We start from the raw sequence: 9,630 nt of genomic DNA on the forward strand, positions 1-9,630 counted from the left end.
GGAAATAGCATCCCATTTCTTGGTGGAGAAGGTAGATGTCTTAAATACTCTACTCTTGTTTCTGAGACAAATACCCAACACTCAAAATAAGGGCTTAGGTTTATTTAGCCCACACTCACTGGAGCTTTCATAGTTTAAAGCAGCCTGAATTGCGTAGCAAGATCTTAGAGTCTTACTTTCTCTGGAGAGAGGGTCAGTGCCTGTCTTCTCCAAACATCTCTCGGCCCGAAGCAGGCTCAATCGCAGACACTGCCACCCTGCACTACAGGGTGTGGAGGAGAGGCTGGGGTGCCATGAGTGTCCAGGATGACCCTCTCCACGTTTCAGAGAGACCGCAGGCTGGGGAGCAGGGAGTGTTGCCAGTTTCACAGTTCACCCTTCTCTGGCACTGCCCCTCAAGCCCCACCCTGGTCCTCTGGCCCCACCCCTCACTGCTTTTTGGGCCTTGTCTGCCCCGTGACTTATATGATGCTTTGGGGGGGCAACTAGACACAAACCATAACAGGCAACCTATGCAGTGCTAAGTAATTGTCTTGCATGCTGAGGAGCTGTTTAGGGTGAGAATCGCTGACTGCACAGGGGACTTACTGTAGGCCACAGTGCGTTATCGCAGAAGGCTGGGACATGGTGGTTTGCCCCTGGCCTTCCTTTCATGGTCCAGATCTTCTTGATTAGTGGCCAGAGCACTCATGGACTCTACAAACCTTCTAGGACCTGGATGGGAGAAAGGACTTACTGTATCATGAAAGTAAGGTCATGAAATTGTCTAAACCAGGTGAATCCTGAGGCAGGAAAGAAAGCATGACTCGTGAGGCCAGTGCCTTCAACAGAGTAAGAACACATTGAAAGTTAAATTCTCACTTGAACTGAAGAACAAAGAGAGTAATGAACTATCAGGGATAAGTGCCCTTCTTCTCAGCAGGCTACTGTCATAAATGTCTCGTTGTACTTTATTTCTTGCTTATGAAAGAAGCTTGCTTTATTTCTTGTTTTTCAGCCTATGAAACCAGATGCCAGTGCTCAGTGCTGGAGCCTTTCTCTGCATGTCTGGAAGCTCTGGGATCAACTGTCAGCACCGAAAAGGAACACAACAAAACAGACCAAAACCCAGACTCCTTGAATGCATTTTGAGCACTTATTCTAGGACAGGAAAGCACGTGATATCCAGGCACACACGTGCATTTTGGCCTAAATGAACAGCTTGCTCTCCCATGTGCACCTCAGCTTGCCCCTTCGGCTGGCAGATGTCGAGGACCACAAACCACTTACCATGCAGTGACCCAATGACCTGAGTGCAGACACATGGCCAGGCCTGCAGATCACACCTCGGGATATTCTGATTGGGCGGCCTGTCAGGGGAGGAGAAGGGGCCCTCCATGGCTAGGAAGGGTGCTGCTGCCCATGTGCAGCGGGGAGCCCGTGGCTGGCACGGGGTGTCCAGGTCAGGATGGAAGAACCTGGACTGAAGCTGCAGCAGGTGGTGGTGAGCGTGAGTCAGCTGCACTGTGGCCAGGGCTGGGGTCCACTGCTGCCCTGCCTGGGGCAGCTCACGACTTGCAGAGCCTCAAAGGAAAGTGTTGGCTGCGCTAGTGACAGAAGCGTGTCGGTTCTGGTCTTCACCAAGTGTGGAGAGGGACAGCGAGTGTCAGTGGGAGCTGAGAATGCCATGAGGCTGCCAGCCAGGGGAACATAAGCACCCACATTCAGGGGCAGGACTCACCCTCTCCATAAAGAACTTTAGCTATTGTTGTTTATAGCTTCTTCCTTCAGCAAATGACAAGTAAATTTCTTAGAAAATCAGAACTTTGACTGGGTAGGGAGCCACTAATCTCAAGAGGGCCTTGGCAAGTGTGTTGGACACCTTTCTGTCAGAGTGATAACACACCTGAGAAAGTATTTTGGCTTACAGTTTCAAAGGTTCAGTTCATGGTTACCTGGATCACTCTGAACTCACGGTGGGGAGTATGTGGTAGAGCAACACTACATTGCTCATCAAAGACATGAGGAAGGGAACAACAGGGAGAGAGACAGAGTGGGGAAAGGACAGGGAGAGACAGAGACAGAGAACATCCATCGTGTCAACATACCCTTTAAGAAGCCCCTAATGGTGCAAGACCATAGTCATTGTCTCTTCATCACCAGTTCTCTGCCCATGACTGCCTACTGCCTGGGATCTGGCCCAGGCCCTGTTGCAGGCACTGTGCTGCCAGATCAGAGCTTCCTGTGGAACATCTTCCAGTGAGTTGCTAAAGACTGGAGAAGGGTAATATCAGACAATGAGCTTCACTAGGCATTGTCCAGTGCCACATGGACTCCATTTAATCCAGTGACTGTCAGATCAATCATTTCTATGCTTGACCTGGAGAACAAAGATGGTGTCAACTTCAGTGAGTTTACAGGTATGTGTGTGGAAGTACAACACAGATTGGCAGAACGTCTTCCTTACCTATGACAGGGACAAATTGGGGATGATCGACAAGAATGAACTCAAGCAAGCACTCTCAGGTTTTGACTTCCAGCTCTCTGAGAAGTTTCACTACATCCTCTTCTGCAAGTTTGACAAAGATGAGGGCAGATCACCTTTGATAACTTCATCCAGGGCTGCTTTGTCCCTCAGAGACTTACAGACATACTTAGACACTACGACACAGATCAAGACAATTGGATCCAAGTGCCTTATGAGCAGCAGTGTCTCTCCACATTCTTCAGTATTGTATAAGACAAACAGCAGCACCGTGTACAAGAACACGGAAAATGTCAGATCCCTTACCTGTCACAAAGTGGGACACAGACCGATGCTGTTCCTCCTCAGGCTCTATAATTGATAACCGGGGCCAGCTGTACCAATGTGAGTAGCTGATGAGTGCTCTTGCATTGTCCTAGTAGCTGCGTTGCTGTCATAACAGACCTTGGGCTGTGGCTCATTGCGCCACGGGCGAGACACAGTCAAGGCTCACATTTATGCTGAGGAAAATGCACCCTGCTCTTTTTTAGATACCTTCAGTTCTGCAGTGGAAATACTTGTGGTAACCAATAAGATTTAAAATAACACAGAACTTGCACAGAGGTTTTTCGGGTGCCTTACTTTTTTGGAAAAAAAAAAAAAAGAGAGAGAGATTATTGTCTTCCCTGGAATATGCAATAAAGCAATGGTATGGGCGGGGGGGCATAATGACCTCCCTGCCTGTAGTCTCCACCATCCAAATTTTCCATCAAATACAATAGCTTCACCAGCTGAGGATAAGGCCTTCAGCCCAGTAGGCTTTGGGAGACTCTGCAGATCCGCGGGACCCCACCAGACCTGCTGTGAGACTACATCTCTGTGCCTGGCCATAGGCTGGCAGTGGGAGGCCACCGCCTGGGGCGGAGCTGTGAGTCCTGGAGCAGGTGGGGGGGGGCAGTGTGGGGAGGTTCTGTGGGAATGACAAGCTGGCTCTGTGCTCCAGAATGGAGACACCCTTGGAATCAGGTTGCTTGTGCATTTATCCTAAACTATCTATGATGGCTACATTCTAAGTAAAAGGGTGAGAGGAAAGAGCTGACTGTGTGCGTATCCTGGTGTCTGCTGTGACTGCGGCTCCACCTCTGGTGGGCTAGAACATGTGAGTGTTAAGCTCTTCCTTGTTTCTCACCAGCTTCCTCGGTGAGGCTTCTCTGCAGCTGAGCAGAAGTGTGTGCACCTGTGATGGGCTCTTGCTCACGAGAACCACCACAGCTGGACCTCAGGGCTCCTGGGACTCATGGGTCTCCTCAGTGAGTATGTAAGAGGCAGAGGGACAGCTTAGGACCCTTCAGGCCTGGAAGGGCTATTAGGTTCTGATGTCTTTGGGAACCCAAGAGGGAAAGGCAATCTGCTAGGATTTACCAGTGCAAGATGCCTGGTGGAGCTCAGGTGAAGCATGGAGGAAACGGCCTTGTGATGACTAGCAAAGGCGAGAGCCCCTGAGCTGGGGACGCTGCTGTGCGCTGTGCCTGTTAAGCTTCTCCAGTGGGCAGGAGGGCATGGGCCCCTCCTGGCTGTGCTGGGTTCTTTTCCAAGCAAATCCTCACCATGAGAGGCCCCTGGATGTCTCAGATGTATTTTTAAATTGTTTGTGTGATGTTCACTTCACTTCATTTATTTTTTTAAATACATTGCATATTGTAGTCTTCATAATGGTTATTCATAGTACAAGATGCAGACATAACATCCTGTCCATAAACACTATTAGTACAAATCTTTCTGTTCATTGACTTAAGAGAAAGTAGCTGTATCCTAACTATTTTGTATATACAGATACAAAATGGTCCTACATTTGTAAACTCTTTTCTTGTTCAGTTTTATCAGAGATGGATATTCCATGGCCATTTAAATATTATAAGTGCATGAATTCAGCCAAATAATCCAATAGAGTCCAATAGCCCATAATAGTAGTGGGTTATCTGTAGGACTGGAAATGTCAGAAGTTGTCAATTTGAGTCTCTTACAGCTCAGCACATTAATATGGCTTTACTTTTTACACCTCACTTTTATACTTTTCTGCTGGACAGTTAAGACCAAGATAAAGCAAGACCTATATAACAAAAAATGTAACTTTTGTATCTAACAAGGTCAGTCAATTCCCCTCAGGATTTATCCTGAAACCCTGTACCACCCTTTGTATATCCTTTGTCAGTGTCAGGCATGTGGATGAGTCACGGCCATTGCTTGACCAATTTGCTCTCTGTGAAAGCCTGAGAAAAAGTTTTTCTCCATGTGACTCTCCTTAGGCACACTCTACATCATCAATCACTTTCCTCTGTGGCCCCATAATCTCCTTGATCAGAAAATTTGGGTCCATTTCATTTAAAATGGGAAAACAAACTGTTCCTTGGTGGGATGAACCCTGCAGGAGGAAGCCCTTTTCTTCCCTGCAGATTGCCTTTCCCTCTTCATGATATGCTGCTCACAACCCAAGATCTCCAATAAAAACTTGTTTTTCTCATCACTGTTCCTGGGAAAATGAAGGGGTGCCCATCAACTTGGAAACGCCCGAGTAAAGGGAAGCATATCCGAGGAACACTGCTGAGCTTGGAGGAAGCACACACACCTGTTTGGGAGGAAGCCCCAATTTCTGTGACCTAAGATGCATGAATGAGCCTCGGCAAGGTTCAGGGACCTCAATTCCATGGATTCCCTATTGTCTAAGTGAACAAGCCTCCAAAACTCAGGGTGTCTGTGCGCCCATGTGCTTCTTGGCATGTTGAGCAGATATAAGAAAATTGCCGTTGCTGCTTCGAGCTGCAGGAGACTATGAAACCAGGAACGAAAACATAGGAGTATGGGAGATAAAGAAAAGACACTGGGGAATTAGGCAAAAGGGGAATTGAAAGACATATTAAATTCATAAATATGAGTCACATGAGACATATCACATTTGTCATGTGATATGACATTTATAAGTAAGATTACATTTATAAATAAGAAATCATAACAGTAAAGTACTGAGGCTGGGTATGGTGATGCATGCCTATAATCCAAGCACTCCGGAGGCTGAGGAAGAAGGATCATTGCAAGTTCGAGACCAATAATGTGGGCTACAAAGTGAGCTCAAACCCAGCCTGAACTGCATAGTGAGACACTGTTTCAAAAAAAAGAGAGAGAGAGAGAGAGAGAGAGAGAGAGAGAGAGAGAAGTACTGAGACTATAACAAGATTAACAATCATGAAAGCTTGTATTGTTCTATCTTTTAATCACAGGCCCTTCTGGGGCTTCGACTATGGTCAGAGTACAAAGTGATCCTGAGAGTCTACAGACGAACAAGTGTTACAATCTGGTTCAGCCTCCAGCACAAGTACAAAGCAAGGGTCCAAGTGCCCAGCATGATGTCCCTGAAGACTGAGAATGCGACCCCACAGGACAGTGGAGAGTACTGGGCTGAGGGCCGGTTAACTGGAGGAAAAGTATTTTTTCAAGTTTTCCACCTCAAGGTCTATTGTATGTGACACCTCCTCACCCAAACCCTGTGGCCTTCTTCTTATATAGAACCTAGGCATTTCATAGATCAAATTTTGCAGGGTTCTCTTCAGAGTCCAGCCACCAGTATTATAATTTATCTCTTAAAAAGGCATGGGGCCGGGGAGATGGCTCAGTGGAATAAGCGCTTCCCTGGCAAGCGCAGGGACCTGAGTTCAATCCCCGGTTCTGCAAAAAAAAAATAAATGTTAAAAAAATAAATAAATAAAAAAAATAAAATTAAAAAAAAAAAAAAAAAAAAAGGCATGGGTTTAGTACAAAGAACAAAGCTGAGATTTGCATCAGAGAGAAAAATCACTTCAGAGATTTGGGGGGAAATGGAAATTGGGGGATATTTGCAGTAACATTAAAATAGGTCTTAATTTACTTAATTTGTATATTAGCTATCTAGTGGTGCTATAATTAATTAACTAATTGAACTTAATTAAGTCTTTCTCCACCCTTTAATCATCATAGTGCTGAAGCTGGGCCCATCTAGAGTCACTGCTGTAATCTGTTATTTCTTGGCCAGCTATCTACACTGTGGCCTACTGTATTCCCAGGTGCCAAGGATAAGGATGTAAGCATCAGTGGCCACAAGTTCCCATCACATTAGGCATTCACATGTATCCAGTCCTCATGTCCTTGCTCCTCACTCCTCCCATGCAGCTGAAGCCCAAGGCCAGGCTCACTCCCACAGGACTCCACTGTTCCAGCTCTCCATGCCCTGACAACTCTACAAGAACATTCACTACTATCGACACTGAAGAAATCTGCTTCCCAGCTTTGTTTCCTTAGAATCCCTCTGTATACAGGGAAGTATCTATCATAAAGAGCAGGCTTCATAGATGGATGTCTCCTGAGTCCTCCAGGGCTGGCTTGTGAGCCTGACTCTGGTCTTCTTTCTGGAGCACAAGTTCAGGGCACCTTCTAACCATCTACAGAGCTGTTGCCCCAGTCATGACCACTGTATCTCCACAAACATCTTTGTGCTTGAGAGATGGAGCTTTTCTGTATCCTCTCAGAGATGGCCTGATGTTCTGCCCTGTGAGGCCTGTGCTGTCCCAGGCAGTGTCTCAGCTGGAGCTGCAGGACAGGTTACCGGATCAAGACAAGCTTTTCTGTCTCAGACCTTTTCTCTTTCCAGAAAGGAGCCAAGTTTGTTGGTAATAACAGCCCACGAAAGGGGGAATCTAGCCATTCTTTTCTCATGGAAATATTTTTAAGATTTGCTTCGTTAGGGAAATCACAAAAGGGTTCTCACTGGATACTGTCCCTTGCTCAACATTTAGCTTGTGACAAGTCATGTTTTATTTATAAATTGCTCCTTCCTTCCTCATATGGCTACTAGAAGCATGGGCTTCAGTGAGACTGTGAGAATGAGTGACATGTGAGGTTCTTCTTTCTTCCCTTTCCCAGAGCTTGTATTCCTTCCCCTGATCCTGGCCAAAGCATTATCCATCACACCAGTTTGGTGCAATGTCACCCTGGAGTTCAGGGCCACAGGGGTCACACAGAACCTGAATGTGACCTGGAAGAGCAGAGAGGGACACCAGGGCCAGGTCCCAACCCCTGGACTAAGGCTATGAGCTGCCCCTCTGAGCCTGGCCAACACCAGCCTCCCCTGTGTAGTCAACAATCCCATGGACCAGAACAATACCACCTCAGACCGTGGTGACATCTGTTCACTAGGTGAGTGCCACCTGCTGCCAGGAAGGCTGTCCTAGCTCAGGAAACAGTATATACTCTGGACTCCCCTCCTGTCTTTCTTTGGCCCTAGTTAGCTATAGCTTTCCCCTACCATCTCCCTCCCTACTAGAATAATAATGACTCCATTACCCAGCACCTTCTTGACAGGCCCTTCTCCAAGTCTTATTTTTTTTTCCTATATTTTAAGGAAGGGTCTACAGGGTGTTCAGGGTCTCACTACTAGATCAGACTCATAGTGATTCTCCTGTTTATAGCCTCCCAAGAGCTGGGATTACAGGCAAGCACCACCACACCCAGTCTCAATCACTGTCTCAGTGCGCCCTAGGGGTGGGGCGGGGCAGGGCCAGCACAGCAGGCTAGAAGATCAAACCCCTGGTCCCTGCACCTGCTTGCAGGCCCTTTAATCCGCTGAGCTATTTGGCCAGCCCTCTTTCCCCAGGCCTTGTACAAGGTACAAGGTGAGACCTCAGTTACAGTGAGATCCCTCTGACTGGTAGTAGATATTTTCTTTGTTCTCTCCTTGATGAAAAGCTCCCACAGCTGACCTTACTGCGGGCCTCATAAGGGGAATCACAGCGGTGCTTCTCTTCCTCAGAGCTGGACTGTGCCTGTGGAGAACTGGAGGCAAAAAGAAAATGGTGGAAACAGAAGAGGCAGGTTACACTTTCCCTTATGGGCATAGACCTCCTCTGTTCCGGTGGACCCCGGGCTTTTTTCTATCTTGACTTTGCTACCAAGAAGTGGGTCCTGCAAAGGAGACACTGGGTATAATAATGATGGCCATGGGGCTGGGGAGATGGCTCAGTGGAAGAAGCGCTTCCCTGGCAATTGCAAGGACCTGAGTTCAATTCCTGGTTCCATGAAAAAAAGAAAGAAAGAAAGAAAGAAAGAAAGAAAGAAAGAAAGAAAGAAAGAAAGAAAGAATAATGATGGCCTTGCATTCGTGGTGGTGGGGGAGAGCTGCAGGTTTTACAGGAACAGAATCAAGCTCTGTTCTGTCAATGACTCAGGTACAGGGTCACAGCAGGACCACAAGTGTCAATGGTGACAGTATCTGCTGTGTAAAGGTGATGGGAGCAAGCATCTCATGAGGCTGAGGACCAGGTGAGGCCCTGGACAGTGGCTGGACTGACCACTCACATGACCCTCACTGCCCAGCTGTGGGCACCTCAGTCTGAGAAACTGCTTTTTCCATCTCCACTATTCTTTAACTCTTTTTGTACCATATCTCCCCTAAAGTAAGACTGGGCCTCATATTAATTGTTGCTTTGAGAGATGCAATAGGGCTTATTTTCAGGAGATGTCCTATTTTTCCATGTACAACAATGTATATCTATTTATGTACAAAAATCTATATTCCTTTACTCATGTATAAAAATCTGCATTTATTCATCTACAATTATGTCATATTCTGGAACATCATCATTACTCTTCAAATCCTGAATTCTGGCCTGAATTTGTTGCAGCTGTATTTACTGTCAGACCTTTGGCTACAATCATTCATGTCCACCGATAGAGTTGGCAGCACTTTTCATCCATGTACCCTACTCATAGTGCTTCAAAAACACAGTGATTTTACCCCATTAAATTCTCCACCCAAGTCATGACCTCATTCAGGTTGGACTTCAAAAAGTTTCCATTAAGTCACATGTTACTAGATGATTTACGAGACTGGAGTAGCAACAAAAACACAACACAAGGGCTGGCCACATAGCCCAGCGGACTAAAGCACCTGCTCAGGCAGAGCGCAATGGCCCGCATTCGATCCCCAACATGCCGTGCCAGCTGCACCCCTGGGGTGCACTGAGCCAGTGATTGAGACTGTGCATGGTGGTGTGTGCCTACAATCCCAGCATTTGGGAGGCTGAAAACAGGTGAATCACTATGAGTTGGATCTGTGTAGTGAGACCCTGTAGACTCTGTATTAAATGCAATATATATATATA

At 46.7% G+C, this 9,630-nt stretch overlaps 2 pseudogenes; both read left to right on the top strand.

Annotated features, from left to right (window-relative positions):
* Positions 1 to 2,152: 2,152 nt before the first annotated feature.
* Positions 2,153 to 2,719, top strand: LOC101564685 (annotated as a pseudogene).
* A 35-nt stretch (positions 2,720 to 2,754) lies between these two features.
* Positions 2,755 to 9,630, top strand: part of LOC101565070 — a 17,300-nt pseudogene continuing 10,424 nt past the window's right edge.

This window comes from Octodon degus, unplaced genomic scaffold (genome assembly GCF_000260255.1).
Source record: "Octodon degus isolate 3935 unplaced genomic scaffold, OctDeg1.0 scaffold00032, whole genome shotgun sequence".
Classification (NCBI taxonomy): domain Eukaryota; kingdom Metazoa; phylum Chordata; class Mammalia; order Rodentia; family Octodontidae; genus Octodon; species Octodon degus.